The 14,798-nt window shown below is 35.7% G+C and overlaps 1 protein-coding gene across 3 annotated transcripts in view; it reads left to right on the forward strand.

Moving 5' to 3' along the window:
* Positions 1 to 14,798, forward strand: part of LOC150077201 (solute carrier organic anion transporter family member 74D-like) — a 271,883-nt gene that overhangs the window by 125,798 nt on the left and 131,287 nt on the right. The window lies entirely within an intron of this gene.

Below are 14,798 nucleotides of genomic sequence, written 5' to 3' on the forward strand. Positions count from 1 at the left end.
ACTACACTTAGTAGCAACTTTGCTCGCTCGTTGCTGCGTGTAGAATGGTGTTGTCCTACTTGTAAAATAATAGGTTTTTTTTTTTTTTTTATTATTTGTGATATTTTTCACTCTATTAACCGCATAAATAAATAAATTTCATTGCAAGACAAAATGATTTAACACTCCGAGTGTGTGCATGTTTTATTATTATGTGCACTTAGCAGATGGGTGTTCGAATTTTCTAAACTGGTATTGGGGACATTGATTGACTTACTTCTAGCATTCATGTTAAGAACGAAGGCCACCCGTGACCTGCAAACGATATGTCTAGTAGCGAGTCAAGAAACGTATACACAGGCAACGGCCTTGTCACAATTGAACCTCCTTTCCCCATCCCCACTAGGGAAGATAAGCTTAATACCAGCTTTGAAATCATGACCTCTGCAATGGTGTAGGTGGTATTCTTCATGTCAGTACCACCCTTTTTTTTTTAAGTCTTTGTTTACACATTTTTTAAGACGTCACAACCTAAAAACGTATAATCGAGTAAATACTAAAAACGTATAAGCGAGCTAAGAATGGCAAAGGAATGAGTATCAGGAATAATATAACACCTTTTTCAGGAGGTGCTGTTTTATATAGAATATTCTGTTAAGATTTACAGAACTTTCTGGAAATACAGAAGGTTCAATTAAGATTTAGACGACAAATTGTTAATATTAAGTACAGTATTGGTATTTCAATCTGTAGAAGTAAAATATACTGCATAGATCAATACTGCGCATCTGTACTACGCATGCGTAAAACAGATACGCACTTATCGAAATTTATCAATTAATCTATAATTTTTCTGTATTATTTTGTAGTTCCGCTACCAAAGAAATGAGTTAAATATAATTTTGTTTATTATTTATTTTTTAACTTATATCGCAATTATTTATTATTATATATAAAAAAAAAAAAAAAAAAAAACGCAAAGTAATAGGAACGAAGCAGATTGTCTGTCGTATTCATTACGTATTTTAGCCACGCCCATCGGATAATATGATTGGTTGATTTCTTTGTCCAATCAGCATCGAAGAGATGATTTGTTGAAAGAGCAAAATTGCTATCTCTAAAAGCAATTTAATTTAATATAAAATGTTCTGTCTAATCTAATAGAATGATTAGATAGAATGTAATATTTTTATATTATTTTATAATCAGTGCCAGGTATAATTCTGAAATATAAGAAACTAATAATTCCTAATAAAAATTTGGCTCGATTTACCTAAGATTATTTAATTATTTATTCTTTATAAATGATTTTTTGTTTTATATGATTGTTTTTAAAATTTATGTATTATAGCCTTTATAACACATGCAATGTAAACGGTTACACATGTAGTGTTAAATGCGATAAATGCAAGTTTATGAAATTAGTATTGATTTTAAAAGTAAAACTCAATTCAACAAATCGAAAATAAATAAATAGAAGGGGGATTGCCGATAGCATTGTGGGCAGTGGCTGCTAGTCTGTGTGTGTTTGCGTGCGCGCACCTCTGGCTTCCCAGAAACCCTTCCTTCTTTTCTTGATACAGATGAGAAGGCAAGTATTTGTGCGGGGAACTTTACTTATACATATATTAACGGACCGGTTTTTAGATGCTTTTATCTTAATGGCTTTTAGGATACTTGAGAATTCAAGACAACAGTAAGAGAAAAATCGAGGAGAAGAGAATGGGAAGAAAAACTACAAGAGAATAGAGGCATTTCCGGGTATTTTATTAAAGTAGTTGCTCAATTTTGTCATAGAGCGACATCTAGCGAATAAGGAAAATTGAAACAAAGACTAACAAAGGAAATTTGCCAATTTATTTTGTTAGTGCACTAGAAATTTATAGACCAATCAGAAAGAATCAAATATTTAGAAATTACATATTTCGATGTTTCGATGTAATCATGAAAATTTAAAACTTTGCAAATTACCCAAATGACTTATTGTTGTAATTAACTCGATTAAGAGAACTTAGACAACTAGTAGACAACTAAATTTAAAGAAAAGTAATATTATTAATTGGTATATTGTTATTCCATTTAGGAACTACTATTTAATATTGATACGGTAGTCTTTCTCCAAGACTTCATTTCCTGAAACTTTGTATTCTTATAAACTTTTTATTCTTTGAACTAAATCTGCGTTTTAAATTCGACTCGTTCGGTGTCAAATACCCTAAACAGATGATGTCATTTTGAAAGGAAGGTGCTGCCATCTAGTTAAGTATATCTGAAGCTGTAATAATAGCGAGACTATAATGATATATAAATTAACAAACATGTGATTATTGGGTCGTTTAAAAAACATGCAAAGCAAAAAATAAAAATAACAAATCAATAAAAATAAGTGCGATTTAATTTCAAAATTAGGAGTAAAGTTACTTTCATTAAGATAGTCTTCTGGAAACATTTTTGTAGAAGAGTGAACACTGATTCGTGATTGAGTGATTTCTATATCACTGTAACACCTGACTAAACTCATTAGTGGGAAAATTAAGTACGAAAATAGATTTACCACATTATTACTGACAGTCGGATTAAGGTCAATGGAGGCTGAAAAACTGAAGCCAGGCAGGTCTATGTTAGACGATTGTTTAGTACTTTTGACCAAATTGGGGACCCATCAAGGTTGGAACCCTTGGGATCGATTCCTTTCCTCCATTCTCTTGTTAATCCAGTGCTGACTACTGTGTCACTGTCACCAAAGGGGAAACACTGAACTTCAGCTAATGACTAGTTAGTAGATAAACAAGCTTCCTAACGACTAACAAGCAGCAGAATGAACTGTTAACTTTGCGTTTCCGAATTCAGAAGGTCCTTTGTGGGTTGAATTAAACTCCGAAAAGAAAAAGAGGGAAATAATAATTGCCAAAAAAACCTGAAGAATAATTTAGGGTTTTAGATTTAAATGATGAATGAATTTTAAATTCTCTTGTTTACTGAATAAGTTCGGTATTTAGAGCTTTTTAGGTCGCGATATTTTGGAACAAAGGCAGCTGCATTTGGCAGGTATGAAGAAAATGCCGTTAACGCCTGACGTTTTTGTGTAACAACCTTGTCGACAACACATACGTGTGGCATGACAGTTGTTGTTGTTGTTAAGTTTAATGAGACACAAAGGCTACTAAGGCCAAATTGTGTCAGTTCATAGTTTATTTTTTATGTCCATATCATGAGAGTTGTTAAGCCCATTAGCGCGACATTATTGGACCGGCACCTCCTGTCCCGAGTGGCGACATTGGATTCTTCGTCAATGTGCTTTGAAGGGGTCGCCATTATATTCTAGTACAGTATAATCGAAAAAGAAGTAACGGCATGGTCAACTCAGTGGTGATGTTTCTCACGTGTTGTGGGATACTGTCCTTCAGGGGTGCTAGATCAGGAACGTTGCCACGATACACATTGTTCTTCAAGTAGTCCTAGCCGTCTTAGATAAGAAAAAAAAAAAAAAAAAAAAAATTGGGGAAATGACAGCAGCCGCTAATATGTCTTGGAATAACTGACAATTCACAAGTCACACGTTTGAATGTCACGTCCATTAGGGTGGTTTCCTTCAACAGAGAATGAATCAATAATGAAGACAGCCGTGAAATCACACCAGTGATTTAGGCTTAAAAGGGGATTTTGTTGCACGGGGTGGCTCCGTGTTTCAAAGCCTACAGTTTTCGATGCTGGCAGTTCCATTCAAGTAGAAATAGGCTTCGTTTCCCCAAAGGGTGTTCCTTGGCTACTCGGTGCCTGCTTCCATTCGTTTTAAAAAGTTGAGAACAAATGTCAACACAATTTTCGGCCTCTGGCTTGCAGTTGTTCCCGTTGGAGTTCGTAAGGACAGAATCGCAAAACCACCTTCGATATGGTCGCTGTTGTTGTTGCAAGGTTTTAGGAACATCAGCGACTTAGGCCATATATATTATGTCTGTAAATTGCTTGTGTATGTTGGTCGATTTTTTGTTTGCTGAACGAAAAACCGAAGTTTTCGAGAGAGAAAACCATGCTACCCTCGCCTGAGACCGACTAAATCAGTCACGTTATGAAAAAGTCCTCGACGGAATTCAAACTCAGGTCTTTTCAACCCGGTGTCGGGTGGACTGCGATTATATGAACTGTGCTACCCACGAGGGCGATGCGGTTGAGTGCAGGATATTCAACCGTCTTGTTGCCGCATGTGCGCTGGTTTTGCCTTCTGGTGCCATACCGGTACACCACTGGGGTAGCAATATCTTCAACCCGCGTTTGGGTGAGGGATTTGTATACATTTCCAAGCTTCACTGCTAGACTCCCTGTTTTCTCAACCTTCAGTCATTTTTCTGACACCATAGGATCTCTTATATTTTGCTTGAACACACAAAACCAGAATCGCTTCTGGCGTTGCATTGCCTTCAGAAGGAGTTTTTCTCCACCTCTGGATGTAAGAGTCATTGTGGTCCTAGCACTACAATATCCTCATCTTAAAATCTTTCGCTGTTTATTCTGTATTTATGCGGGAGTGGAGCCTGGATAGTTTTTCGTCTAATTCTAGAAGAACTCTTTATTGTATACAGAAGGCACGTTGCTGTACACAACAACCTTCTCTTCTTCATAAATACCAAGATGGGCTGACCCAATCAGTCCATCTTTTGGGATGTCAAAAACATCATTGGATTCATTAGCCGGGAGAAGAGGAGTGCCATCAGCTCTGTCTACATTAAGGTGGAATTCTCAGGAGCTGTTCCACGTTGAGAAGAGTGTACTCGTATTTTCTGAAGGACAACGCATGGCCTCATTCAGCAGTTATGACTGTATAACATTAGGAAAAGTAGGCTACGAGACATTGCCACACCTTGTAGCGTAATCTGGACGTGTCTCAATCTGACTACCACCTTTTTTGGTCTCTGAAGGACCACATCAGAAGCTTGACCGTAGACAAATACAGTAATCAACGTGCAAGCAAAGAGTTACGTATGCGGCATGTTCACATCGGTGCCATAATACGCTTGTAAATACTTGCAAAACTCTTTAAACAGAAGACTAAAGCCTCCGATTATATTACAAAAAGCAACCTATGTGGAACTACGAGCATTCGTCCCCTCCCTAAAATAATTTCTGGGTGCACAACTGCCCCAGCATCTTCTGAAATCATTCACCTAAATTTCTGTTTGCACTTTTACCTTCAACGTGTGGGTAAGGCCTTTCTTACCCTCCTGGTTGTGGGACAAGTGCCGGTCCGCGCTGTTTGAAGTCTAGAGACGCCGCTATGCGGTGATGATGATTGATCCGTGGATAAACTCTGTTGCAGTACACCAACAGAAATAATAAGTTTCATGAAAAAGTAATTAGGCTTAAGCTTACAGCTGCGCTTTTCTGTTAAACGAAATAATTCAAATTTGATTGGGCAGCTAATGAGGAAAGTGAAGTAATATTTTAAATAGGTTGAATTGTTAACTTTTATTCAACCGCTTTGCTCTGTATTGGAAAGAATGCAACGAGACCTCACGTGAAAAAAGAAAATTTAGATTTTTTCTCCCTTCCCTTGTTGGATGATTGGTATTTAGGTCACAGAAACTAATTCAACGAAACATCGTAGCCAAGAGTTTAAGCTAATAGACGAAACGGAAGGTCATATGGATTAAGAAAATGAAGAAAATGGCAGTAGTTTGATGCTGAGAGGGAAGAGAGAGACTGCGGTACATAATTTAATGGCCTCTGAAGTACGGTGTCGCAAATTGTTTCGGAGAATTAAGAGGCATGTTCCTTACTACTTCGTTCAGAAGTAGTAAGGAATATGAACATACCTTTGATTTGTAGAATTAGTATCATTTACTGTTTAGTCACTCTTAAAATACATAAAAGCGAGAGTTATAGATTATTATTGCACAAATTAGGGCAACAGCATTAAGATTGCACGTAGCTGTGAGCATGTAGTGCAATATCTAGGCAACTCGTTGCGAAATGACTCCATTTTTCGAGATTGACTCATTTCCTTAACCTGTACGATAAGCAATATTTAAAAGTATACAATTAAATAGATAAAAAATAAATAAATATAAATTTTGTAGCAGGTACATAACATGTCCTGCCGCTAGCATATTTAACGTGTTTTACCTTTAAGAGTCATCGGCAAGCGTTAAAAATGTTTTAGTTTTAAGATATTAATAAAATTCATGGATAATAATATAACAATGTTTTTATTTAATTAATAATAATTAAATATCGGTTACTGAAAGTATTGGTGTGTACTGACTAAAGTAGGATATATAATTTTTGCATTGAAAGAGTTCACGACTAAATATACCATCTATAGTTGTTCCATTACGTGTAGTATTTATCGAATGGTCTGATGACAGGTCCAAAAGTTGAAGAATGTTTTCATAAATGTGCACAACTCTTTTCCAGCCTCAGAGTTTAACTGTAAAGAAAAAAATGACATTCAGTCTGAAAACACCAGGTGACTTGAAACCAGATTTCCGAAAGTTTTTTTTTTTTTTTATCTTAAACTGTAATATTTCTGTTTCTAAATTCCTTAACTTTCCAACGATGTGCTATACGTTCACATTATCCCGTTTATTACGTGAGTAAATTTCCTTGATCACGTGTTCGTATTTTGCACTATCCTGGAAAAAACTACTGCAATTTTCAGAGGTTCCAAAGTTTTTCCTGTAGTATAGAGCTAAGATGAAGCTCCTTGAAAAATTTCATTAAATTTGGTGCAGTAGAAGATAAATTATTGTTGCCATCGAACAAGTATGATTGCAACAATACAAGTTACAATAATTCGCTTCTGGCGGAAGCCGAAGATGACGTCACTTCCGTAACGCTTTTCGCATGACGGTTTTTCGTTACAAAATGTTTGGAATAGCGCCAGTAAGAACGTTTTTAACATCAAAAAAGACAATTGTTCCGCTTTAATTGTTCAATTCTTTTTAATTCGGTTATAAAAATAAAAGTATTAGTTAAGCTGACTGCTGCAATCTCCTCCACGGGCGTGTTGAACGAAAAAGAGATCCGCAAAAAGTAGAATAAGAAGGAATCAATGAAGAAGTAATTCGATTACTTGAGAAAAGAAATAGTTTCTAGGCCACCGGAGTCATTATGATAAGGCAAAATTGTAACACTAGACTTAAATGACCCTTTATTCACCCTGATACAGGAAGTCCCTCAGTTTGACAATATATATTCGAATGGCATTTAATGAGTTCAATTGGTAAATGTGTCCTTATTTCTGATGTGATAAGAGCAAGGGTTAGAGAAATCACTTTAATGCGCCCTATAAAGTGTGATTCTCAAGGACGATGCTTTTTTTTGTATTCAATTTCCAGAATGATTTTTATCTAAACCGGAAGCACTGTTGCATTAATCTAATGAAAAAGAAATGAAACAAAGCGTGCATTTGACCGGTTCTTGGCGGTATTTATTGTGAGTATCATAGTAGATAATTTTTTTAAAATATATTTTCAATTTGTGGATCTCTTACCAGTGGTAATATCTTTAGAACCCACTAAAGTGAAAATTGCGTAAAATTTTAATCTCTCTTTATTCAAAAAAAAAAAAAAAAAAAAAAAACGAAGACTTTCTCATCATTCATAATTTTGACATCTCTGAAAAGGACCATTCAATTTCCCTCTGAACTTCACCAAACTCTTTATCTTGATCATCAAGAAAGTATTTTATTCCAGTGATCTACAACACGCTGCCCGATTGTAAACTTCGTGAGATCTAACGTTCTGTATCATCCCAAATTTTGTATTTTTCCCTTCTGGTTATTGTCCCCCTCAAGGCCTTTATAAATACCTTAATAGGGTCCCTCGAAAGATATGTATTTGCTTACCAAGCGCTTCCTTCTGTTCCTCTGTGTATCTTTTTAAGTTGCGGTTTCGAGATCTGAACACAGTATTCAAAATGCGGTCTCACCATCGTCTTACAGAAAGGGACAATCGCATCCTTTTTCCCCTACTAGCGAAGGTACCGTATATCCTGCTTTTTACATTGCATGGTAAATTTCATATCTGATTGGACCATAACTCCTAAATCGTTTTCATCCTGCACCATTTCTAACTCCTTTCTCTCCCAGCTTTCTGTTCCCTAGATGCACACCATTAAATTTAGAACCATTAAATTTCAGTTGTCATTTTTCAGACAATTGGTAGAACCGATCTAAGTCATTTTGAAGCATAATGGCTTGGTTCTGGTTCATAACCATCCTTGGAATCTTTAAATCATTGGCAAACTTTGACATCTCTCTTCATGTATTCCCTCAATGCCTCTAAGGAGGGGTTCGGAACTAATCCAGTCCACTGCAGCAAGAGGAATGAACCATGTTCAAGATTGTCCACTGTGATTGCTTCTATCTAAGTATCTTTTAACTGGCCCCTGATCTAACTATCTATCCCAATTTTGATGATTTTGATCATCATCATTCTCGGAACAACTAATTATCAAACCTATACGAAGAATTTTCAACGTTTTCGAAGCTTTAACTTTATTCTCGAATTACAAGGAAGAGGGATTTTTATTCAGGGAAAGTGACTATTCGCGCATACTTTGCTGTCGATAATAGACCATGATCCTCCAGCCACTCCATTAATTCCTTATTGGAGTGGATGACAGATGATATTTGGTTAGACGGGAGATTAAAATTTCAAAATTTTCACTATACTTTTTATTTTAACTTGGGCAAACCACACATTGCCAGAAAAAAATGAAATGTTTTCTTAGTTTATCCATTTTGCTGCTAGTTCAGAAAAAAATTCATTAGATGGCGCCGGCCAACTAAGATTTTGTACAATACAAGAACAAGATTTTCTATCTTTGGAAGTATACGGATTTTCCATCGGTCAATGGAGAACATTTGTTTTTGTGGCACATTAATTCGCTTCTCAAGGGGCCAAAATTCACTTGGATATCAAATGGAAGAGCCTTCTTCCTAATTATCCTTCCTAATTTTACGATGGATGATTGGACAACCTTCATAAAAACATACCAGAAATTTTCAACTCTGAAATCAAGACTAGTTCAGAGATTTAAAAGGTCATCATAGCAGAGAACTGGAATTCACAAATCTGCTATAAATTATTGTATATATAGCGTGTTTTTATTTTTTAAGCACTCTCTTGCCAACTGTTTAAGTGGAGGCCAAATTCTAGGGAACCTTTCAAATTTACCATCGAGCTTGAAGCGCCATTAATAATCATCCATAAGCATCTTCAACCACATTGAAAGAAACTTGACTAAGGTCTGCTCTACTGTTCAAAGGTGCTTAATTACTATTTTTTGTAAACAACTGATGCTAATTATAATTAACATCAGTCGCGTAAGGACTTTGGAAATCGTAAATGTTTTTAAATAAATGCTAAATTAATTCTACATGGAAAAAATTCAAGAATAATTATATTTTGGTTGTCCAGATCTTTAAACAAGTTTTTTTTATTGGAAATTCATAATATACAACACGAATTGTGAGGAATTTATTTTATAAAAAAATGATAACGGAAACTCCCTTCACTGTGGCCCCGATTCATTTCGAAATGAACTCACCATCCCAATGAATAAACATTACTTTGCCTTATGAATATCTTCGCAATTCGACAGCCATTAAAGGTCGCCAAATGATTTATAAATGGATACGAGGTGCGGCATAATTAAATAAAATAATGCATTCGTAATCGTTTCATTAATAACTGTAGCATTTGATATACAACCCACCTCTAGGAAAGAGAAAAACAGAACTTCCATATTAATTCCTCAAGGAAACTAAGTTTACATTTAGATAACCCTTTACAGCCGATATGTTAATAGTATAAATATCGATGTTTGGAGTATAATATTTCTATTAATATATTTATTCAGAGCAGAAGAGTCTAAAGACAGAATAAGAAATTAATTTCTAGAAATAAATCTTTCTCTAAATGAAAAAAACAAGTCATGCACCAGCTTGAGAAGCTTATAACGTTTATTAAAATGTGGCGCCTTTTGCAATTAATTTCGAACAGTTTTAAAACCTTGTCTTGTCAGATTGCTTAAAAGAATCGTATTTTCTGTCCTCAGATAGGGATAACTCAACTTGCGATAATAAACATGGACGTCATGAAGAAACGGGAAAAAATTTAACCCCTTCTTTACTTCCTTTCTTTTCTAAATGGTTTCTCTCGGAAGTCGTTCTATCTGTTGCTTCCTTTCTTCTTTATTATCAAGTGGCAACAACTGGCTTCTCATCCTGCTTCCACTCTTGCTCTTGTTTTTTTTTTTTTTTTTTTTTGTTTTTTTTTTTAGCTCTGAAACACAGACACTCCCTAAACGAGACGTCATTGACCTCAGTTAGGTAAGGTCGTAGGACCGCTTTTATGTACACATGGGAGAACATTGGGCTGGGAAGTAAAGGCAGCTTTACGTTGAGTAAGCATCTCTTACTACAGCACAGATTTCTCTAGTAATTTTTTTTTTCTCTCTTTTTAAAACTCCTCTTTGCCCAACTTGGCCGGCCAGTCCGGATAGGTTTTGCGTTTGTCATCCTTACAGAACCAGTCTCGGAACTATTGTCGTTTTCACGCTGGTCTTCTCTCCAATAGAACTTTGGAAAAATGTGTGGAAGCATTAATATGGACAGATTCCCAGGTAAGGTGTACTCAAGCGTATCCGGTGGTTTAGTAGGGGAAAAAAGGGTTATATAATTTTTTATGCGTGCGTATATATGTGCCTTTAAGCCTGTTGTATATTCCATTAATTACATAATGCTAATTCTGTTTGTTCCAGACGAATTTGCCATCCGAAACATGGCCCTCAACTCCTCGCTAAGAGAATGAGAGATCCTCCCTCTAAAACTAAAGATCCGCATATATGGATCAAATAAAAGAACAAATATTCTGTGAACACTATAAATGTCCTTAACTTAGATGTTAAGCGGGTTTTATTTACTATTTATTAAATTGAAATGTATGTTATTGATTTAAAAGAGTATTAAACGATGGCTGATTAATTTTTATATTCTCTGTTGATCTAACATTAAATCCTTCCATGTTCTTTTTGTGTTGTTGATGTCTTAGATCAACAGATGTCATATAATAAAAAAATCTAATGTTTAATATGGCATCAATGATGTCTATTGATCTAAGCCTTGTGAAGAATGTTGTTTGCTGATCTTAGACAGTGATGGACAACTGATCGCTGCGGGCCTGATCCGGTTCAGAAGCAATTCTATTAGGCCTTGGAGATTCTATTAGACCTGTGGCAGTATTTTACGTTACGCCTGTCATGTCAAATTTCTCTCTTTGCCTTTGATTATTTTAGATAATGAGAATAAGTTCTTAACAGTGACACATATAAAACCAGAGATCGGGAACTGACTAACTGATAAAACGTTTTACCATCGATGATCTTAGATATCAATGTGAAATGCCTGTTGATCTGAAAGGAAATTTTTCTCTATTTAGTATTTCAAGGTTCAGAAATGTTTTTTTATGTATGTTGTGGATATTGTTTGTTTTTGCGCCAAAGAAACTAAGGCTATGAGGCTTCTGTGTTAATTATGTTATTTCTATCTGCTGTTTTACTGGATGAAAATCGACTTTTACATTTAGTCAAATAAATGGTTTATTTTATTAATAAAATTGCTTATTATATTTATTTGGCCAGCTGGTTTATATTATTAATAAGATTGCTTATTATTTATTAATACGGTGTACTATACTATTATCTGAATTTATATTTAATTAACAAGTTAACTTAAAATTAAAAATAATTTTAATAGAACCTTTCATTTGCTATAAAACTGAATATCCTACGAAAGAATTTAGCAAACTAATTTCGAATAGAAGTCCAGTTTTTTCTTATTATCGGATTTCTTTGAAATATCAAAAATTATTTCCGAATTTTGCTAAGTGATATAACCGAAAGAAGTAGCTAATAATTTCGTACCGCTTCCTACATTCTTGATTGATTGATTCGTCCATCATTCATAGAAATGCGAGTTCGAAACTTAAACTGTTCTCGTCCACAACAAATTTATGGCTCGGAGTGGGTAAAATATTCACGTGTTCGCATAAATTGTTGACCTCCTTCAGTGATAATGGTAACACTGACCTCGTACGCGATGGATGATACAACGAAAGCGTTGTTACTGACAGCAGAGAAGCGATAGAAACGCGTTTCACCTTAACCACCCACTGAATGACATTTATGCGCCCCCTAAGTGGGGGAAAATATTGCTACCACTAACTGCTCGCCACATTGTCATCATCCCAGAGGCCGAGCAGAGGCTGCTTCAATGCGGTAGTGATATCAGGACTCTTCTGCTAGAGCGGACAGCGTGTGTTAACAATAGCATGGAAGGAGCCCGTTTATCTTGAGTTTCATCTCTATTTCAGAATAACCCTTTCTGGAGGGCGTAGTTGTGGGCTCCCGATGACCCGAAGAAGCACTCGAGTTACCACCTCCGTGAAGGTGAATGACTGTTTATGAAAACCTCCTCATTCATTCCAACTGATTGAATTCGGAGTAAATCAACCATTATGCAAATGGAGATTATTCGTGGATAAAGTGTTGATGGACTAATTTTGAATTGAAGTCAATAAAAAGAAGAATTAATCTGAAAAAGTTCAATATTATTTAATCATTAATATTTATTAGTATTATACGTTCTCGGAAGGCTTAGAATTACATTGCCAACAGGGTTGATCTCTTACAGCTTATTGAAGATGTGCATATATGAATATATCAGAATATACGAACAACTTTCCACCAGTCTTCGTCATGTAGTTTCGAACTCACATTTCTATAAACGATGGACGAATCATCAGTAAGAATGTAGGAAGATGTACGAAATGTCTCACCTGGGTGGGTGGGTGAAGACATGTATGAATTAATGAAATGTGTAGGGGAAGGGAAGGTTTTGGAGTCCCAAAGATGCTCACCTAGCCTCAGAACAGATCAAACTTATATGCAAACAGATCTAAACCTTCCTGCAATCTGCCAACCTCGCTTGCTTTTTATAACAGAATCTCAGTTATCCTTTTCCTCCTTTGTTCCGATTATTCGCTCAATGATTCCTTACTCTTCAGAAGTCTTATTTTTCTTTTTCATTCCTTGTCAGAGACTTCCTAAACTGGAATCTCCTCTGGCTTAAAATTCCTTTACCCTATTCTGTGATATTCATCTATTGTCTACTGTTCTCTGTACATTGATGATAACCTTTTAACTCTTTTTATTTAAAGCTCCACTTTCTCCAGTCCAGTTTTCATAATAGTCAAGTTATTTTCCTTGGTGATTTTAATGATCACAATTCCAGCGCATGCTGTGAGGCTTTTTTCTGTAATTAATGAGCTCATAAGACTTGTTAGTTTATCTACGAGAATGCCAGACAGTGCTAACAGTTCTGATCTCAGCCTTACGAATAACCTTGACATTTGTTTTCTTCTATGCACCTCTGATCAGCAGAGCAAGGATTTGAAACTGCCGATTCATATATTTTGATCCCAATATTTGCTGTCATGTCACTGTAATTGTTCACATAGGGATGAAATACACTATTTCTCAGTTCCATCCTCGCGTATTACTGTAGAATATTTCGCGTATTACTCTAGAACGAGATGTCGTATCGAGGCCAAATTTCCAACATACGTTCTATCGGTGCTTGGGCAAATTTCAGAGGAACTTTATTCAAAAATAGCAATATAGCACTGGCTGCCATGATCAAGTGCCATTAAGATTTGATCAGTGCTGGTTTTTGTGGATTAGCCATGTGGAAGATGGAAGATGGAACAAAGGGAAGAGGTGGTCCTCAGTAGAAGATATGGCCACCCCTAATGACGATGCAGACTTTGCACCGCCTGTCCATACTTAGAACATGTTGTTGATAAGTTCTTGGGGTAACATCGTCCATTCCTCTGTCAACGCCATCTTCAGCTGGTGAACATTTTCTGGTGGGTGTGGACGTGCCTCTAGGCGTCTCCCCAGAGCTTTCCATATGTATTGCAACAATCAAGGTTGTTGCACCGAGTTGTGAACCAAGGTTGAAACCTTGGTTCACAGAAAATAGCACATTTAGTGCAAAGAACTCCAAGTATAATAAACCTCGAAGTGCAGCATCACAATATGATAGATCAAGTGCCATTAAGATTTGGTCAGTGCTGGTTTTTGTGTATTAGCCATCTTTGTTCAGGTTTTGAGCCTTCTTTTGGTGTATTCGCTTTTTCCCACAGGCCAAACCAGGTGAAGAAGTTCCACCTCCCCATGGACTGGGCCAGGCAACTGGGGATTCCCCCAACTGTCACTAAGTTCACTATATAATAATATATTTAATTCATTATTTATTTAATTTAGGGCACTGAGTTCACTATATAACGATAAACTAAATTCATTATTTGTTTATTTTAATTATGTATTTCTGTCAACGGAAATACAGGATGGATTTTGAAATGGATCAAAGCTCCCCTGCAGTAATTTATATTACTATTAATTACTATACGGGAGTTTCAATCCATTTCAAAATTTCAGTGCTTAGAATATTTTATGAATCTTTGTAGCAAATTTTCATGTGGATGAGTTGACACATTCTGTTATAAATTATTTCTGTTCGCTAACGAGCATGAAATGTAACGCATGCGTACATTAACTAACTTGTTTTTATTTTTTATATAATTTGAGTGTCCTACTATCTTAAAAAAAGGTGCGTTGTAATAATAAAAGCAAGGTACACCCTTTATGTTTTACATATTTGCTCTAATATAACTTTAATATAAATAAATATTATATTAAAGTATGAAACGTCTGTTGATGCCATATATTTGTAGTAATATGTGATGGATTACAGA

Source organism: Mastigoproctus giganteus, chromosome 12 (assembly GCF_048544385.1).
Source record: "Mastigoproctus giganteus isolate SK-2022 chromosome 12, ASM4854438v1, whole genome shotgun sequence".
NCBI lineage: Eukaryota > Metazoa > Arthropoda > Arachnida > Uropygi > Thelyphonidae > Mastigoproctus > Mastigoproctus giganteus.